The 21,500-nt window shown below is 44.1% G+C and overlaps 1 long non-coding RNA gene across 1 annotated transcript in view; it reads right to left on the reverse strand.

Moving 5' to 3' along the window:
- Positions 1–21,215, reverse strand: part of LOC129529369 (uncharacterized) — a 93,478-nt gene extending 72,263 nt beyond the window's left edge. Inside the window, exon 1 of the long non-coding RNA XR_008674867.2 lies at positions 21,185–21,215. This is a non-coding gene — a long non-coding RNA (uncharacterized lncRNA). The remainder of the gene's footprint in view (positions 1–21,184) is intronic.
- Positions 21,216–21,500: the final 285 nt, after the last annotated feature.

The raw sequence follows: 21,500 nt of genomic DNA on the forward strand, positions 1-21,500 counted from the left end.
TCAGCTGACCTGCAGCTAGAATTTCTCGGTGACCTGTCCCCAGCTGGTCCTGCTGTGACAGCCGCAACTTGGGATTCCTATTTTCCCTGGGAGCAGGTGACAGCTTGCAGGCTTGCTGAAAGACACCCATCCCAGCTTTGATGGGGCATCTTCAGAGCCCTCACCTTCCTCTGCAGGGTCCCCACCTTCCTCTGCAGGGTCCCCGAGCCTCCTGCTCATCCATTTCCCCTCCAGCACCCCCAGAGCAGCCTGGAGCCAGCCTGCAATGTCAGACACAGGCAGCAGGTCACTCAGGCCCATGCACAGAACCTGCTGTCCCATCTGCCCAGGCTGTCCCCAAGGCACAGGGGCTGCGGACACCCACCAACAGGGGGGAACCCAGAGGAGGGGCTCATAGAAGCAGGAGGACGGAGCAGGGCTGACCAACAGGCACAGGGACACAGCCCGTCAGCAGTACCTCTGCTGTCTCTCTCGGTGTTTTTTGAAGGACCACTTACTGCTCAGCCCATCTTCAGCCCCTCTCCAGATCCCACCAACAGGGTTTAAGAACCTTTGCTATTTCTGCACCAACAGTTTGGTTTTCCAAACTGGGAGGCTTGTGATCAATGTGCCCTGATTGGAACCACCACCGCCACCCCCCACCAGCTGGACTGAAAGGCACCTCACTCAGAAGGAGCTAAAATCCACAGCTTGCAGTGTGACAGAGCTGGAGGAAGATGTAATAGAGGAATCAACGCATTTTCCAAGCCATTTGGGGACCATGGTATGGTTCGGCCCATAGAGTCTCAGTCACCCCATGGAGGAGCTCATCAGTGAGGCTTCAGAACAAGGCCTTAGCTCACTGGCTGGGTTCACATGACCCCACCATCATCCTCAGAACAGGAGCAGAGGACGAGGGATGGACGAGAGCAGCTGGGCATCAGTGTGACCCGCTCTGAGACTCCCCAGACCTGGCATCTCATTTGACCTGAGGGACAAGCCCTCTGCCTGCCTCTCACATGGCCAGGCCACCCCCAGCTCTGCGTGGACACGCTGCTGTCTACGCTTGCAGAGCTGCTGTCATCTGAAGGTATCACCCACTCCTGCTAGATGGGACCGGATGAGCCACCACCAGGGGACGAACTTCCTGCATCCCCATGTGCCCCTGGGCAGTTTCCACACTGCTGGCCTCCCCAGGTATGTAACACCATGCATGGGCCGACCTCACCTTCCTAATGAGACCTGGTCCCTTGGGGCCAGGACAGTGGGGCCACTTCCTATAGCACAGCGCTGGTCAGACAGGACAGAGGTGATGAATTCGCAGGCAGTGAGCCCCATTCTCCTTCCCCTCCTCACCCTTCCTAGAGCCTGGGGAAGCCTGCAGGCCATGGCCCCCCTCTGCGGGGTCCCCACACATGAGTCCCCATGCCTGATCCCAGACGTTCCACCCACAGCTGCCCAAGGCAGGCATGGAGGTGACCAGCGCCTAGGAGCTGCCTGGCCTGAGGCCTCCAACACACAGGCTCACCAGCACAGGGGAGGGCTGCAGCCCAGCCCAGCCCTGTCGCTGCAGGCAGAATATGAGACCCACAGGAAGGCACCAGCTTTAGGGTGAGTCAGGCTGAGAGTCATACACAGTGTGGGCAGCTGAGGCCATGAGGCCTCAGGCCATGTACAGGGATCCTGGATGAGCCTCCACTCCTTCCTGCCCATACCTGAGACGAAAGATGCTCAGGGTAGCAGCAGTCTCGAGGCGGTAAGGCAAAGGTCAGCGGGGACGCTTGTAGGCAGCTAACACAGTGAGAGCAGAAACAAGCACTCAGCCCTCCAGGAGCTGCCAGCTTCACGGGAACGAGATCCTCTCCAGGGGATCTGGGGCGGCTGCGTGTTCCACACATTAATCCTCTCCATGAGACCTGGTCACCTTTCTCCCCCTGAGTTCCTGAGCATCTCAGCTGGGGAATCTGGGCAGGGCCCCGTCAACGCCTAAGAAAATCGCTGGACCATGACAACCTGCAGCTCACTAACCCCATTCTGCATTCATCTCAGCCTTCCCTTACTGCCTGTGTCTTACGTAATTTGCAAACATCTTGCACCCTCGCTTTCACCAGATCCTGGACTTAGAGGCAGTGTTCTTGTCCATAGAATTGTGCTCCGAGGCTGCACACCCACCTCTCCAATGCTATTTCACCTTGCTCCATTCACTCGCCTCTCCAGCCCCATGTTTGTGGTGCCAGCAGCAGTGGGGAAGGTAGGAGGGAAGCTGGTGCATGGGGACAGGCAGCAGGGCTGGTGGATGGAGTGTCCCAGTGTGTCACACAGTGGCATCCAGCTTCCACCCTCCGAGCCAGTCAAGGTCAACCAAGAGCCACCAGGTGTGATGTCTGGAGATGGAGAACAACGGCGGGCAAGAGATGTAGAGGGATGCGGAGCCTTCTCAGAGCGGACATGTCTTTCTCACTTCTACCTCATGACAGGTGCCCGAAAATATTGTACAGGTGTATTCAGAAAGAGTAGAGAGCCACGGATGTGAGTAGTGGCGGTGAGCATTAAATGCCACACTTACCTGCAGAACTAAGGACGAGTGATGGTTATGATGGAGAGAGTGTGGCTGGCAATGGCGTTATGCTCTGAGAGTGAGACACAGAACAACCCTGTCAAATGGTGGAATGATGGGAAGTGCATATAAAGAGTAGAATAAACCTCCTGATTGCCTTACAGGTATTAACCAGTAATAAAAGAATGTTTTTCAAATCAGATGCTGGAGAAGAGGTAGGAGAAAGAGAAGAAGAGGTTAATAGCTGCTTTCAATATTGCTCACAATACGGAACTGAGAGACCATAGGCAAAAAGAAAAAAGAGAGAGAGGATGATTATTATATACAAGTATTAACAGAGAGGTAACCAAAAATATACACCTTTTGTGGTAGATTTAAGACAGCCACATAGGCTGGTGTCTCACACCTGTCATCACAGCACTTTGAGAGGCTGAGGTGAGAGGATCACCTGAGGTCAGAAGTTCGAGACCAGCCTGGGCAACATAGTGAGACCTGTCTATACAAAAAACATTTTAAATTAGGCAGCCATGACAGTAGACACTAGTAGTCCCAGCTACTCAGGAAGCTGAGGTGGGAGGATCACATAAGCCCAGGAGTTAAGAGGCTACAGTGAGCTATGATTGCACCACTGCACTCCAGCCTGGGTGATTTTTTTTTTTTTTTTTACAGACCCTGTCTCTAAAATATATATATATTCTTTGCTACTTCTTTGCTGGGTGCTGTGGCTCACTCCTATAATCCCAGCACTTTGGGAAGCCAAGGCAGGAGGATCACCCAAGGCTAGGAGTTTGAGACCAGCCTGCACAATGTACCAAGATCCCATCTTTGCTAAAATAAAAAAATTAGATAGGCATGATAGGCAGCTCTATAGTCCCAACTACTTGGGAGGCTGAGGTGTGACAATTGTTTGAGCCAAGGAGTTCCAGGCAGTGAGCTATGCCACTGCACTTCAGCCTGACCCTGTCTCTTAAAAAGAGAAAAGAAGAAAGAACATGGTGGAAGTGAAGTGACATTCTGAGACTTGTGAGGTTAGGCCATTAGAACTCTTGCAGTTTCTGCCTGGCCCTGCTGAACATGCTCTCTAGGAGCCCTGAGGCCAGGTGAGGAGTCCAAGCACTCCGCAGGTGCTCGGCCTAAGCCTCAGCTAAGCCTCACCCTCTGGCATCCACTTCAAGTCACCAGACATGGAAGTCAACAGCCACTCAAATACTCTAAACCAACCCATTCACAGCTGAATATAATTAAGTGACTTCTATCCAGGACACCTGAAACAGAACAATCACCCCGCCAGTCCCTACTCAATTGCCTGGCTCACAAAATCATCTGTCAGTATGAGTTCATGATGCATTTGATCTCAAAGGAAATATAAACTATCTTTAAGAAGATACTGTCCCCTGAAAAGGCCTAGAAATGTATCATCAACCCAACAGTACTGAGCACTGTCATGCTGCACTGTGGTCTCTAAATACCATTTCCTACCAAAAAGAACAGGGCTGCCTGCAGGAATGGCTGATTCCAGATCTGAAAATGAAAATACACACAATGAATCTAAAATTGTGTCATCCAGAAATCAAAGAAGCTACCAAACATTACCAGGGGCATGCCAAAAGAAATCAGGAGTTCATCTGAATAAAATCTTACTCATCAAAAACAAAGGCCAGGCATGGTGACTCATGCCTGTAATCCCAGCACTTTGATAGGTTGAGGCGGGTGGATCACTTGAGGCCAGGAGGTCGAGACTAGCCTGGCCAAAATGGTGAAACCCCGTTTCTACTAAAAATACAAAAATTAGCTGGGCATAATGATGCACACCTGTAAGTCCAGCTACTTAGGAGGCTGAGGCACAAGAATGGCTTGAACCTGGGAGGCAGAGGTTGAAATGAGCCCAGATTGTGCCACTGCACTACAGCCTGGATGACAGAGGAAGACTCTGTCTCAAAAAAAAAAAAAAGATATAATTTAAGCATCAATAAAAATAATAACTACAATAGGCTGAATCCATAGGTTCATAATAATATTAAAAAGCTCACTGCTCACAACTGGAAGATGGTCATGAACCACATCGCTACTCTGAAGTTGATAAAGAGAAAAGATAAGGCATTTACTAATCTTTGCCTTCACAATACAAACTGCAGGATAACAAAAGAATTGATGGGCGAAAGGATTCCAATTAGTAAACAAAGAAGGGATGATCTAATGTCACATTTTGAAACTCCTAATGAATTCATGGATCAAGGCAATGGAAACCACAAGAAAACCTGAGAGAAGCTGGCTTTAAATACTTCCTGATAGAAGAGCCCAGCAACATCTGTGAAGTCATCTTAACACTCAAGAATTTAAACTCAAATCTGATCAAACCTCTAGCTCCAACTACTAAAGTTTAGGAAAAGCAAGGCATAGAGAAACATGTTAGACAAAAGCATGGCACTATAGGAAGTTACAAGGCAAATGCGTTGATTTTTTCAATTAATAAATGACCATACAACCAGAGAGGGACTTATGAACCAATTTAAACAAACTAACCTTGTTTGGATCCCAATTCAAACAAATCATCCAAAAAAATTCTTAAGACAATTTAGGAACTGTAAACACTGACTAAGTATTTGCTGATATTTTAAAAGATTGTTTTTATATGAGATAACAGTATAGTGGTTATTTGTTTTTAAGTTCTTTGTCTTTTCCTTATCTTTCAGATACACACTGAAATATTTAGAGATAAAATTATCTGATTCTTGGAAACTGCTTCAAAACAATTGGGGAAGGGCAAAGATTAAAGAGGTTAGAAAAAACAAGATTGGCTAAATTGATAATTTTTGAGGCTAGGTGGTCAGTACATTCGCTTCATGATAAATGGCTCTCTAACTTGGTATATGTTTTTAAATTTTTCGTTAAGTTTTTTAAAAACCATGCTGACAAATAATTTTCAGTAACATAGAAAATGCTTATGACACAATATTACGTGGGAAAAGGCAGGAAAAAATATCAATATAGTAAGATCCAAGCTATGTAAATCAATATGTTCAATGCCCAAATGTTTGCAGTGACTATTTTGGGTGGTGGGATTATTATGGATAAATGTCATCCTTTACACTAATTTTCCAACTTTCTTTTAATACAATGGACACATATGACCTGGCGAATTAGGAAAAACAGATAGTTATTTTAGTTTTTAAGACTAGGTGAACTATGAGCCATTTGAAATAATACTCTTGAGTCTTGAGTCTTGAGTGATGTGTTTAGGTAACATCCTCTCAGAGAGAGCTGGCACCACCCCAGGGTGCCTCTTAGCATCTAAAAGTCACATCTGGTGTAAGATGGCAAACGTGCCACTCTGTTTCTGAGGCGCCGTAAACAAAGGATTGATGCATTTATGCTTCCACTCAGTATGACCAAAGGAATGAAAAAAGTGCAATAATCTCACATATTTGACTCTCGGATGTCCCCAAAGGAGCGCAGCTTGGTAAATGACTATCACTAGGTAATCACTGTTCTAGAAACTTCTCTGCCAGAGACAACTTGGGCGTTTTACAGTTTTTGTTCTGTTGCAAGACGTGATCCAGAGGATTACGCACACTCCTCTCCTGCCTTTCTCCACAGGAAAGCAGACTGTTAGTCCCTCAGCAGGGCAGAGCATGCCAGGTCAGGGGCTCTCTCAGCAGACATTTCCTCAGAGGCCCGAAGCCCTAGCACCTCCCATAAGCAGGGCCTTGCTTTCCAGTGGAGTGTTTGTGTAAAAGGAATTTTTATGCCAGTGCCCTCTTAGGAAGCTTTCTTTAAAATCACATGAAAGAAATGCAGAGAGAGATCTGAGTAAATCCTATATAACCCACAAGCCTAGAAAGTTCCAGAAGCATTCAGAATATTAACATAGCCATCATCAGGCCTTTTCCTCTCCCATGGAGTCATTGGCACCCTGGGAGATCTGGCTGGATAGTTCTGTCCATAATCTCTTAGATTTCTTGGTGGTTTTGTTTTATTTTATTTTTCCTCTTCTTGATATCCCCGCGAGGATGATTTGACCTTTCTGGTAAAAATCTTAACTTGGGAATTTCTTGGATTTCCTGCCTGGAGATTATCACTCCAACATTTCCATATCGCATCTGCACATCTGTGTGGTTTCCAGCATTTGTACTTCATTCCGTCACTCCCCAGTGGCTCTCAAATGTCTTCTCCAATCTCAACAAACCGCCCTCTGGGGCTGTAAGCTCCATTTTTATCGATGGGAAAATAGAGACACCAAGAGGACTTGGCGAGGAGCGAATTCACCCTTGCCTGGACCCTGCTCCAGCCAAGCTGGCCGGCCTCAGCAAGGGGCACCCACACACACAAGCCAGTGCTCCACTCAGACACCTAAGGAGGCAGAGGCTCCATTAACACACCCTCATCCTCACCAGGCTTCCTTCTTTAGCCACAGGTGTGTCTGCCGTGACTGCATCTACCCCGGCATCAGTATGCAAATGAGCCAAAGGTGCAATGCATGGACTGACCTCCACGTAGATTTCACAGGATGGAACTGCCATTTACAGGAGTCCTGTATATGGGAATCTAAACTTACCCATGAAAGGCAGAAAAGCTTCGGGAAATCACTCTTCGGGAAAGTAGAAGAACCTAAATAACCCACCACCTCTCAGAGTGCACCCAGATGGAATGGATGCATCCTTCCTCAGGCTGAAAGGTCTGAAGAGAAGCTCCCTAGATCAGAGCCTCTCACCGGATTAAAATCCAGATGCAGATTCAGCAGGTCTGGCATGGCCTGACATTCTGCATGTTAACAGCCCCCAGTTGATGCAGATGCTGCTGGTCCTTGCAGCCCACACTTTAAGTAGCAAAGATTTAGAGCTGAGCTGCCCAATACAATGGCCACTACCTACTGTGGCTGTTGAGCCCTTGAAATGCAGCAAGTTATAATTAAAATGTGCTGCAAGTATAAAAGACACACAAGATTCTGAAACTATTCCAAACAATAGATAAAGAGAGACTCCTCCCTAACTCATTTTATGAGGTCATCATAATCCTGATACCAAAACCTGGCAAAGACACAACAAAAAAAACATTTTAGGCCAATATCCCTGATGAACATTGATACAAAAATCCTCAATAAAATACTGGCAAACCAAATCCAGCAGCACATCAAAAAGCTTATCCACCAAGATCAAGTCAGCTTCATCCCTGGGATGCAAGGCTGGTTCAACATACGCAAATCAGCAAAGGTAATCCAGCATATAAACAGAACCAATGACAAAAACCACATGATTATCTCAATAGATGCAGAAAAGGTCTCTGATAAAATTCAACACCCTTCATGCTACAGACTCTCAATAAACTAGGTATTAATGGAACGTATCTCAGAATAATAAGAGCTATTTATGACAAACCCACAGCCAGTTTCATACTGAATGGGCAAAAGCTGAAAGCATTCCCTTTGAAAACTGGCACAAAACAAGGATGCCCTCTCTCACCACTCCTATTCAACAAAGTATTGGAAGTTCTGTCCAGGGCAATCAGGCAAGAGAAAGAAATAAACGTATTCAAATAGGAAGAGAGGAAGTCAAATTGTCTCTGTTTGCAGATGACATGATTGTATATTTAGAACACCCCATCGTCTCAGCCCAAAATCTCCTTAAGCTGATAAGCAACTTCAGCAAAGTCTTAGGATACAACAGCAATGTACAAAAATCATAAGCATTCCTATACACCAATAATAGACAAACAGAGAGCCAAATCATGAGTGAACTTCCATTCACAATTGCTACAAAAAGGATTAAATACCTAGGAATACAACTTACAAGGGATGTGAAGGACCTCTTCAAGGAAAACTACAAACGACTTCTCAAGGAAATAAGAGAGGACACAAACAAATGGAAAAACATTCCATGCTCATGGATAGGAAGAATCAATATCATGAAAATGGCCATACTGCCCAAAGTAATTTATAGATTTAATGCTATCCCCATCAAGCTACCAATGACTTTCTTCACAGAATTAGAAAAAACTACTTTAAATTTCATATGGAACCAAAAAAGAGCCTGTATAGCCAAGACAATCCTCAGCAAAAAGAACAAAGCTGGAGGCATCACGCTACCTAACTTCAAACTATACTACAAGGCTACAGTAACCAAAACAGCATGGTACTGGTACCAAAACAGATATATAGACCAATGGAACAGAACGGAGGCCTCAGAAATAATGCCACACATCTACAACCATCTGACCTTTGACAAACCTGACAAAAACAAGCAATGGGGAGAGGGTTCCCTATTTAATAAATGGTGCTGGGAAAACTGGCTAGCCATATGCAGAAAACTGAAAGTGGACCCCTTCCTTACACCTTATACAAAAATTAACCCAAGATGGATTAAAGACTTAAATGTAAGACCTAAAACCATAAAAACCCTAGAAGAAAACCTAGGCAATACCATTCAGGACATAGGCATGAGCAAAGACTTCATGGCTAAAACACCAAAAGCAATGGCAACAAAAGCCAAAATTGACAAATGGGATCTAATTAAACTAAAGAGCTTCCACACAGCAAAAGAAACTATCATCAGAGTGAATGGGCAACCTACAGAATAGGAGAAAATTTTTGCAATCTACCACCTGACAAAGGGCTAATATCCAGAATCTACAAAGAACTTAAACAAATTTACACGAAACAAACAACCCCACTGAACAGTGGGCAAAGGATATGAACAGACACTTCTCAAAAGAAGACATTTATGCAGCCAGCAAACATGAAAAAAAACTCATCATCACTGGTCATTAGAGAAATGCAAATCAAAACCACAATGAGATACCATCTCACGCCAGTTAGAATGGCCATCATTAAAAAGTCAGGAAACAACAGATGCTGGAGAGGATGTGGAGAAATAGGAATGCTTTTGCACTGTTGGTGGGAGTGTAAATTAGTTCAACCACTGTGGAAGACAGTGTGGTGATTCCTCAAGGATCTAGAACCAGAAATACCATTTGACCCAGCAATCCCATTACTGGGTATATAACCAAAGGAGTATAAATCAGTATACTATAAAGACACATGCACACGTATGTTTACTGCAGCACTGTTCACAATAGCAAATACTGGGAACCAACACAAATGCCCATCAATGATAGACCGGATAAAGAAAACGCAGCACATATACACCATGGAATACTATGCAGCCATAAAAAACAATAAGTTCATGTCCTTTGCAGGGACATGGATGAAGCTGGAAACCATCATTCTCAGCAAACTAACACAGGAACAGAAAACCAAACACTGCATGTACTCACTCATAAGTGGGAGTTGAACAATAAGAACACATGGGGACACAGGGAGGGGAACATCACACACCAGGGCCTGTCTGGAGGTGGGGGACTAGGGGAGGGAGAGCATTAGGAGAAATACCTAATGTAGATGATGGGTTGATGGGTGCAGCAAACCACCATGGCATGTGTATACCTACATAACAAACCTGCACATTCTGCACAGGTATCCTAGAACTTAAAGTATAATTTTAAAAAACACACACACAAGATTTCAAAGATAGAATGAGACAAAGAAGATAAAATTGTTCACTAATCATTTTTATATCAAATATATGAGATGATACGAATATATTGGTTTAAATTAGCTATGGTATCAAAATGAACTTCACTATTTTTTTTTTTTACTTTAAATACTGGGATACATGTGCAGAATGTGTAGGTTTGTTACATAGGTATACACGTGCCATGGTGGTTTGCTGCATCTATCAGCCCATCATCTAGGTTTTAAGCCCCGCATGCATTAGGTATTTGTCCTAATGCTCTCCCACCCCTTGCCGCCCATCCCCCGACAGGTGTGTGATGTTCCCTTTCCTGTGTCCATGTGTTCTCATTGTTCAACTCCTACTTAAGAGTGAGAAAATGCAGTGTTTGGTTTTCTGTTCCTGTGTTAGTCAAAGGACATGAATGAAGCTGGAAGTTCACTATTTCTTTTTTACTTTTTAACATGTGACTACAAGAAAACTTTCCATTATAAAAACACTCCATGTTTCTATTGGTCAGCACTGATCTGCAAGACTCTACAAGCTTTAAAGCTAAAATTCTTGAAAGTGCTCTTAGAAATGGTTTTATATGCTTGCCTTCTCCTTGGAAATATACACAATTTATCAACCTGCCAAAAAGGTCTTATCCATCCACCTCTTCTCACTAGGAAGTAGCAAGAGAAAGGACTGATCAAAGCCAGATAACCTGTCCCACACAATGGCCAAGGCTTCCTTTGAATAATATCATGGTGGCTTTTGATTTTACATAGCCAATTCCAGATAAGAGAGGCCCGTCCTTGTTAAAATGACTGTTAAGTCCATTCAACATAATATTATCTGAAGACTGACTATCACTCCAATTTCTGATAAAAGCAACAAATGTGGTTAGAGTCCCAGGCTGATCTTTTGCTTGATTAACACAATCCAGTCCATTTTTTTCCTAATGATCACTTCTTTTCTTTCAGCTGAAATGTCTTTCTCATTAGCAGACATTTTTGAAGTAGAGGGGTTGTTTGTTTAAGGCTTCAAGACCAAGGCAAACATTTGTTATAAGGCTCCAAAGGAATTTGCAAATGATTTCCATCCATGATTTCCAAAGCCACAGGCTGCTTATATAACATTTGTGCAAAATGCGTGGGCTGTTCCCATGAAGCAAGCATTGCCAGAAATGTTTACTCTGCAGGAGTAAAGCTGTGTGTTTGTCACTCTGTTTGAAAACTTCCACATGGCAGCTCAATGGGTAGAGTGTGGAATAGACACTCCATGGATGGCCACGGAACTCTCCATGCCTGTGTCCTCTGACGAGCTGCCCTTGCAGGATTTGACACCTCTTGATTCACTGTGGCTGTCACCTCTTTGAATTGTCTTCAGTTAAGACTGATTACACAAAGGCCAGGTACAGAAGGGTTCTCCAGCTCTCTAAATGCAGGCCATCCCATGAAGTTTAAGAATAGAAAAGCCCTGGACAGTCATGGGACAATGTTATGGCATAAATTGTGTCCCCAAAAAAGATGTATTGAATTCCTAACCCCTGATATCTCAGAATGTGACCTAATTTTGGAAGTAGGGTCTTTACAGAGGTAATCAAGTTAAAATGAGGGTATTAGAGTGGGCTCTAACCTAGTATGACTGATGTCCTTGTAAAAGGGGGGAATGTGGACACAGACACAAAGGAAGAACTACATGAGGAGACACCGAGAACCATGAGAAGATTGGACTTAGGCTGTCACAGCCAAGGAATGACTGGGGCTACCAGAAGCTGGGAGAGAGGCCTGAAACAGATCTCTCCCTACGGCTCTGCAGACCTTGGATTTGGTCTTCTCTCCTCCAGAACAGCAAGAGAATAAATCTCTCATGTTTTCAGCCACCCAGTTGGTGGCATTTTATTACAGCAGCCCCAGGACTAATACAGACTTGAATTCTAACAGTTCCCATGACTTTTGGGGGTTTTTTTGCCATCATTCTCACATGCCATCCCACCTTGGTCCCTTAGTATGCGTCAGTGATCTGGGGGTGACCACATATAGTGGCAGCATCTTAAAAATGCATTCTATAGGTTGCCAGATTTAACAAATAGAAATAGAGGATGCCTAGTTCAAGTTGAATTTCAGATAAACAACAGATAATTTTTAGTATACTTAGTATACTATTTGTAAGTGTTTAGTATAAGTATTTACTATAAGTAATGTCCTTCAGACATACTTATACTAAAAAATTTTCTGTTGTTTATCTGAAATTCATGTTGAAACTGGATGTCCCGTATTTTATCTGGCAACCTAAATAATAAGCATCTTTGAAATACTCTAAACTCCCTGGAAAAGACATGTGTTTGGTGCCACGAGGCGGGCTGGGAGAATTTCCATGAGGCTGGGCCAAAACACAGGGTTCATTGCTTGGCATCAGCTCACTTCTGCTTCCACAATGAGAAGCAGAAACTTAATTCCTCCAAGGAACAATTAATTGGAGTAGAAAGCTTGATTCTTGCATTTCCCACGTAGGTCACAAATTTCTGTTGTTGCAATGTACCTAATACCTATGTTGTGGTTCAAAATGTAGCATCGTCTTAATGCATGCCCATAACTGAATTGTTCCGGTTCCGCCTAAAATGAGTGTAATCACCCTAACCCTAAACTATTCATAACAGACAGGTGAGCTTCAGGGGTGCATGACCCACACAGCCACACAAGGCCTTGCGCTCAGGACCCCACACTTGATTCAAAACTCTGCAGTCACCGTATTAAAATTCTCAATAATTTTTGAGCAAGGGGTTCTGCATTTTTATTTTGCACTGGGCCTCACAAACGATGTCACCGGTCCGAGGACAGATGTACCTAATAACACGTCAGCTGCTGCACAAAATGCTTCCATCACTGAAAAGTGACAGATGCCTCAGCCTGTTCTTTGCTGAACTTGCTTCTAAGCAACTAGAGCCCTTTGGCCTGGCACCTCTCCTCTGCCACGTGCTGCTGTCTCCAGCATTACTTTAATTTAATTAGTATCTGGCTGGTTGAAAAGATTGTTTTTGATTCTGTGTGTGCTGTATGAGCTGTTGTCTGGATTCTCTTCCAACTTGGCCTTGGGAACACCCAGTGTCGAATCTGCTGTCTTTGGCTCTGTAAGACTGTGGTTTTTAAAGGACAATTGTTGCTCATAGCAACTTGAAGGCTGGATGGAGACTTGCCTGAAGCCCCATGAACCAGCAGATTTGGGGCTATTTAATTTCCCACCAGTAGCTGATTCCAAAGGTGTGCTTGTGTGGAATCAAATCTCTCTGCCATCAGCCACATTTATTTTCTAATCTTCATTTTTTCCCTCCCTTCTCATGTACAGGGTTCAGCTTTCTTTCTCCTCCTCTAAGGTTTTCCTTCCGAATTCCCCTTATCCCTTTCCTTGTCCTCTCCCTGTTTGTAACCCATCCACTATTCCACATGCCCCTAGCTGACCCACTTTTTGCCCAGGTCTTTCTCCAGGGGAGAAGAACCAAAAGATGAGATTCAAATTGATTTTGCTGCTCATTAATGTCCCTTTTAAAGGTCTTGACAAGGGTGATGAAGCCAATGCCTAGGGGAAGAAATTTCAAACATTGGCTTTCCAGTTCCATTCCAGTTCCCCACCAATGTCTTCAGTGATGCCACCATGCAAAGAGCATCAGGAAAGGAGCACTGAATTCTGGCTCAAAGTCACTTCTCTGTGACTTTGACTAAGACACTGAAACTCTCAAGATCTTGATTTCCTCATCTACAAAATAAGAGTGCTCAATTACATAATAATCTCATAGAAACCTATAATTTGCACACCAAAGTTATAACCATTAATTATCCCACAAAGCACAGCAGGAATTTTCTAAATCTGAGGCTCGTGATCCACTGTATTAGTCAGCAATTGCTGTGACAATTGCTGTGACAATTGTGACAATTGCTACGTAACAATCCCAACTCTTGTGGCTTAGAACAACAAATATGTATTTCTTGTCTGATGGGCCAGAGATCTGATTTGGTCCAAACCCATCCAAGGATGTCTCTATAGCCCCAGCATGCTCCAAAACACACATGACCCTTGAATACAGGGAGCCCTGACCTTGTTCTTGGTCCTCTCATTGCTGAGTCCAGTTGGATCTGTTTGTCTCCTATCAGGGAATCTACCCTGATATTCATGTAGGTTCTTTTCTATTTTCCCTAAGCATTGGCCAGCTTGAGAAATAAAGGGACAGAGTACAAAAGAGAGAAATTTTAAAGCTGGGCATCCGGGGGAGACATCACACGTTGGTAGGATCCGTGATGCCCCACAAGCCACAAAAACCAGCAAGTTTTTATTAGAGATTTTCAAAAGGGGAGGGAATGTGCGAATAGGTGTGGGTCACAGACATCAAGTACTTTACAAGGTAATAGAATATCACAAGGCAAGTGGAGGCAGGGCGAGATCACAGGACCACAGGACCACAGGACCAAGGTGAAATTAAATTGCTAATGAAGTTTCGGGCACCATTGTCATTGATAACATCTCATCAGGAGACAGGGTTTTGAGATCAACTGGTCTGACCAAAATTTATTAGGCAGGAATGTCCTCTTCCTAATAAGCCTGGGAGCACTATGGGAGACTGGAGTCTATTTCATCTCTGCAGCCTCAACCATAAGAGACGGCTACGCCCAGGGGGGCCAGTTTAGAGACCTACCTGCAGGTGCACATTCTCTTTCTCAGGGATGTTCCATGCTGAGAAAAAGAATTCAGTGATATTTCTCCCATTTGCTTTTGAAAGAAGAGAAATATGGCTCTGTTCTGCTCAGCTCACCGGCAGTCCGAGTTTAAGATTATCTCTCTTGTTTCCTAAACATTGCTGTTACCTTCTTTTTCAAGGTGCCAAGATTTCATATTGTTTAAACACACATGCTCTACAATTTGTGCAGTTAATGCAATTATCACATGGTCCTGAGGTGACATACATCCTCCTCGGCTGACAGGATTAAGAGATTAAAGTAAAGACAGGCACAGGAAATCACAAGGGTATTGAATGGGGAAGTGATAAATGTCCATGAAATCTTCACAACTTATGTTTAGAGACTGCAGTAAAGACAGGCATAAGAAATTATAAAAGTATTAATTTGGGGAACGAATAAATGTCCATGAAATCTTCATAATCCACATTCTTCTGCCATGGCTTCAGCCGGTCCCTCCGTTTGGGGTCCCTGACTTCCCGCAACAGTCTCCTTGGGATTTTGATTTGTCTTTGATCAAGAAGGGTTAGGCTTGTGCAAACGGCGGTATACCTACAATCTCAATTGTCGACGTTTGCCAGACAATGGCTTTGCTCGGGGCCTGGGGCATTGGCCACAAATCTGTTCAATTAATACCAACTGACCAAATAACCAAGATGTTATATTGGCCAAACTAACAGACTGCAGTGTTTTACAGGATTGCTTAAGAACTTTAACAGAAATGTTTTAACATTAAAAAGAATTTGGTTTTGATTAATAGATATATAGAAACACATATTTTATCATCAGTAACTAAAATTGTAGTATTTAGCATTGAAGTTGTTTATATTATGCTAACATCTAAGAGACAAAAAAATAAGCTAATTGATTGGCCTGGTGAATAGATTTTAACCCAAGACACCATGTACAGTTGCACAGGCTGTGCACTATACCACCTCAAGAACTCTATGTGCATAGCCATGATGTGAGTGTGCCTCCAAAACTGCATAGCACAGCAACCATGGCTTCAACAAATTCACTCCTCCTCAACCTAAGACCCCTGTCTTCATATTAATTGCCCATTTCTCTGTGACCATGGACTTTTTCTCTGGTTCCCCAGAGAAAAAGAGAGATGACTTTTTCTCATTCCCCAAAGCCATCACCATCCTGTCCTTTTCAGAACCCCATAACAAGACCCTCTTTGTTAATGCATTTCCATTCTGTTCTCTGACTCCCCTGCCTGCTTACGCCCAACCCCACTCTGCCAAGAAATGTATGCACATCCTAACGCAGACATGTTGTGCAAACAAGTCTTTTACCTAAGAACTACTGCAGGTGCAGGAATCCAGCACCATGAAGGTTGGAATGGGGAAGTTTACCAGCAGCAGATGGGGCATACCTGATGGAGAAATTCCAAAGAGGGATAATAAGACTCTGCCTGCCTCCTTCATGGAAATATACTCTGAGGTGGAAATGTACACAGTGTTCCCATAAGAGGCTTAGAACCATCATAAATGCATTATGCACAGATACAGCATAAATGTGGGGATGGGGGGGGGTCACAAGTGGCTGGTGCATCAAGGACTCCCAGGCTGTACGTGACACTCTGGGATGTCATCATACCACTTAGCACCCCCATTATTCTTTTTAATTAAAATGAAATTCACATAATATAAAATTAACCATTTTAAAAGGAACAATTCAGTGGCATTCAGTATATTCACAATGTTGTGTAACCACCACCTCCTCCATCTAGTTCCAGAACATTCCAGCACCCCAAAAGAAAGTCTCATACCCATTAAGCAGCGACTCCCCATTCTCCCTCCCCCATCTCCCACCCTGACCCTTGGCAACCACTAATCTGCTTTCCGTCTCTTTGAATGCCCCTATTCTGGGCATTTTATATAAATGGAATCGTACAACATGTGACCTTCCGTATCTGCCTTCTCCAACCTAGCATAATATTTTCGAGATTCATCCAGGTTGTAACGCGTGTCAGTCCTCCATTCTTTTTTATGGCTGAATAATGGTCCAATATATGAAAAGACTACATTTTGTTTAACCATGCCTCCAATAACGGACATCTGAGTTGCTTCCACTTTTTAGCTATCATGAATAATGCTGCTACAAACATTTGTGTGGAACTATTTCTTGAGTGCTGTTTTCAGCTCTCTTGGATATATACCCAGGAATGGAATTGCATCTTCATCATGATATCCTCTCATTTTTCCAGCCTTTATTCTGAATCTTTTTAGAGGTCAAGGAAAGCAAACTTTTCCTGTAAATAAGCAGATAGTAAATATTTTAGGCTTTGCAAGCCAGATGGTCTCTGATGCAACTACTCAACTCTGCCTTTGTAGCATGAAGCAACCACAGACAATCCATAAAAAGTTTATTGTTCTTCAATAAAATTTATTCACAAAAACAGACAAAGGGCCAGATTTGGCCCTCAGGCCATGGTTTGCCAACCCCAGCTCTAGGACAAGCCCAAGTGGATGCAGCCTCTTCCAAGTGCCCCATTTCACAGGAGAGGCACCTCCTCCAACCCAGCTTTCTATTGCCAGTGAGGATGAGCAAGGGAGACGGACTTAGCCTGTGGCAGAAGAGAGTTGAGGAACTGCCTTTAAAACTGATTATGAAATATGTGAAATCTTGGGATGTGCTTCTGCTATGAACAGCAGCATTGTGCTCTCTGTTGATGTTTAAGAGTTAGGCTACCATCTTTCAGGTGGTTTTTGAGAATAAAAGTTTGATGAGTACCTTGACCAATCTCTTGGTGTCCTTTCAAACACTCACCCTTTCTGAGATTTATCAAGGGAGAAAGGGTCGCTCATGCTCAAAAGCTCATTCACCCAACAAGCATTTACTGAGCCTTTACTGTGTGCAGGCACTATGCTAAATCCTCGGTATTTAAAATGATGCATTCCTGGATGTTTTCTTTGGCAAGTTGGCTTGGATACCTCTAGTAATGGGGAGCTCACTACCTACACAGGGCATCCTACCCCATGGCTGTGCAGTTCTTTGCTCCTCAGAAGTACCTAAACCTCACCAGTATGCTTACACACCTCCCTCCCACCAGTCAAATATCAACAGGCACCCCCACCATAAACAGGTACACAGAGAACAGGTGAGGAAATGAGGAAATAGCAAGCAAGCAAACAAACAAAGAAACACTGATGGCAGCTTTTCTTACTCCTGGTATTTCTAAAAAGCAGAACAAAATCAATTTCACACCCAAGACATCTTGAAATGTTTCCAAACTTGGGCAAAGTTGACAACTGAATTCTAAGGAGCTGCTTCCCATTAAGAAGAGGATATTAGGAAAGAAAATTATCAGAACTCTTTGTTTAAACCATGGTCTCAGCCAGGCACGGTGACTCAGGCCTATAATCCCAGAACTTTGTGGGGCCGAAACGGGCAGATTGCTTGAGCCCAGGAGTTAAAGACCAGCCTGGGCAATGTACTGAGATCCCATCTCTACAAAAACTTAAAAACTTAGCTGGGCATGATGGGGTGAACCTGTGGTACCAGCAGCTACTCAGGAGGCTAAGGAGGGAGGATTGCTTGAGCCCAGGAGGTCAAGCCTGCAGTGAGCCATGACTGCACCACTGCACTCCAGCCTGGGCAACAGAACACAGTGAGACCCTCTCTCAAAAAACAAAAACAAACAAATAACCTTGTCTCCAGAAGAGGTAAATGAGAGGCAGGACAGCACAGAGACGGAAAACACAGGTCTTGGGGACTGGCAGGTCTGGGTTTGAAGGCCGCTCTTTCCCCCTTTAGCTGAGGGACCTGGGGCATGTCATTTCTTAGAGGAGGCTGAGTTTCCTCAACTGTAAAACCTGGTTAGAACAGTACCGATTTCACAGGATGGCTGTGGGATGCAATGAGACACGCCATCTGTAGTGGTCACACAGAGCCACGAGCTATTAGTAAGTCAGCGGGCCTTCCCACCTGGCCACTCTCTTGCGGCTAAACAGAAGAAGGTGCAGAAACACCGCAGAGATGGCTCATAGGTGCCACATGGGGCTATGGATTCAATTAAAAGAAAAAATAAAGTCTGGAGGAAATGGAGGCAGGCAGAGGTCAGGGACAGGAGAAAAGTGGAAAAAGCACAACTGAGGCACCCAAATGCAGAAGCCACTAGAAGCGGCACCCCAACCCCACCCCTGCAAGAGCCTCCAAGAAATACTTGGCTGCATCACAGGCTTCCCCCCTTCCTGCCCACACGCCTGCAAGATCCTGTTCTCAAGCTGCAGTCTGTGCAGAGTCGCAACCCACGAACAAGTTACGAAATCCATTCCAATGGCTGCAGCCAGCAATGGACAAACGTGAAACTAGAATAGGTCAGAGTGCATAGCACATCTAGGGGAAATACTGTATTGTTAAACCTTTTCAGTAATACGCACATGTGTATACCTGCTTATGTCATCTACATAAGGATACAGGCACACTTACAAAGACTAGAATCAACAATGTCAGCGTGCAGTGTGCATAGTGTATGGTAAGAGTAAGTACTGGTCGGGCGCGGTGGCTCATGCCTGTAATCCCAGCATTTTGAGAGGCCAGGGTGGGAGGATTTGATGAGAACAGGAGGTCACAACCAGCCTGGCCAATATAGTGAGACTCTATCTCAAAAAATACAAAGAAAAAGGTGGAAAAAAAGGAGTATTATTCAGATAAACCTTTCCTATTATATATATGTATATGCAATGTATATATCCATACATTCACACATATATACATATGTACGTACGTATGTATATATATACATTCACACATATATACATATGTACGTATGTATATATATACACACATTCACACATATATACATATGTACGTATGTATATACATATTTTGTTAAATTGTTTTTGGTTTTACACATATGTATATGCACACACGCAATAGAACATGGGCTTCTTGCTGTGAGTTACAGCCGGGGAGATTGAAGCTGCTGGCTAAAGCACCCTTCAGGAGCAGCTCTCAGGGCTCTGGGAGCCCCTGGCAGTTCTATCCTGTGGCTCCACCGTGCTGCCAGGGAGAGCAAGCAGGGCAGAGGCCAGCCAGCAAGGGCTTTCCCTGTGGGGAGCAATGGGATGTTCATTTATTTCCTGAAGAGCCCAGGGCATAACATTAATTCTAAATGGAACAATTAAATTCCAATTAAAAATCAATTTTAAAATGTGAAAAAGTAATAGGTACCAACCGATGTCTCTTTGCATCCGTGAGACTTTCCTGGTCCCCTAAGCCAAAGTTATAAGCAAAGCTCACACCAGAGAAAATTCCGATTTTTCATGAACCTGAGTCAGATTCTCAGGAACCAAAGATTAGAGTATTGATTCTTCCAGCATTCAGCACATCTGATAGCACCCAGGGGGTTATAAATGGCAACAAATCCTGTGAAACATCAGCCCAGAGAATACAGTCTTTATTTTACAACACTTACAAAGAGATCCCCTAAGGTTTATTTTAAAAATAAATAACATTATAAAAAGCAATTTTAGTCACCAGCCTGTTACAGCAAAATATCTGAGCCCCAGAATCCTAGGCAGACGTCATCACCAGCCTGTGTGTGATTAGGAAAACGGGGTCTGGTGAGGGTGGCGCCCCACTCAGTTGAGAGGCTCCCCTCTCAATCCCTGTCCATTTATCCTGCTGGGAGCTCTGTGGTTTGGGTCTCTATGTCTTCCTTTTTTTGAGGTGTTCGATTTTTCCCCAAGTCAGAAAGGGTGGCATCCTTCTAAGTCACCAGCTAAGAACATCAAAAACCCCAGGGCTCCATGTCCTGCTGAAGGTCAGGGCGAGGCCTCCGCCCCTCAGCACCAGCCCTCACTCTCCTTCCCCCTCCATAAGAAGGAGGGCCAAGTGCAGTGGCTCACATCTATAATCCCAGCACTTTGGGAGGCCAAGGCAGGCAGATCACGACATCAAGAAATCGAGACCATCCTGGCCAACATGGTGAAACCCCATCTCTACTAAAAATAGAAAAATTAGCTGGGCATGGTGGCGCGTGCCTGTAGTCCCAGCTACTCCGGAGGCCGAGGCAGGAGAATCGCTTGAATCTGGGAGACGGAGGTTGCTGTGAGCTGAGATTGCGCCACTGCACTCCAGCCTGGTGACAGAGCAAGATCCCATCTCAGGAAAAAAAAAAAAAAAGGAGGAGGAGGAGAAGGAGAAGGAGGAGGAGGAGAAGGAGAAGGAGGAAAAGAAGGAGAAGAAGGAGGGGGAGAAGGAGAAGAGCACAGGTGCCAGGCAGACATTCCTGGTAGGGAAGCTCTCATTCGAGGGGTCTAATCACAGACCCCCAGAGTGTCCTGTCTGTGGACAGAATTCCAGCAGTCTGGAACTTGCATAGAGAAACTATGACTTTTTTTTCACTAATCTCTAGCTGAACATTAGCATTTCCTTCCATCGTGAATGTACACAACAAGCCACAGAAGCAAAAACAGTACCTGGTACTTGGTCACCAGTTAGAAATCACAGCTACTTTCATATGACACTACATCTGTTCCAGGAATCTCAGGATAGCGTTCATGCCCATCACTACATGGAAATGAGAGTAGTTATCAGGACTGTTGATAGATCTATGAAAAAATTAATTTTTTTTAAAGAGCACAAATTAAAAAAAAATATTTGGGTAACTATGTATCAGTGTAATTGATTTCCTTTGTAATCCAGAGTGTTTTCTTTTATACATTTAAAAGCATTCTCCTAATAAGGGGTCCATAGAGGTCATGGCACCCAAAGAGGAAGGAACCCCTACCCTCA

The sequence above is a fragment of the Gorilla gorilla genome, chromosome 22, assembly GCF_029281585.2.
Source record: "Gorilla gorilla gorilla isolate KB3781 chromosome 22, NHGRI_mGorGor1-v2.1_pri, whole genome shotgun sequence".
Taxonomy (NCBI): domain Eukaryota; kingdom Metazoa; phylum Chordata; class Mammalia; order Primates; family Hominidae; genus Gorilla; species Gorilla gorilla.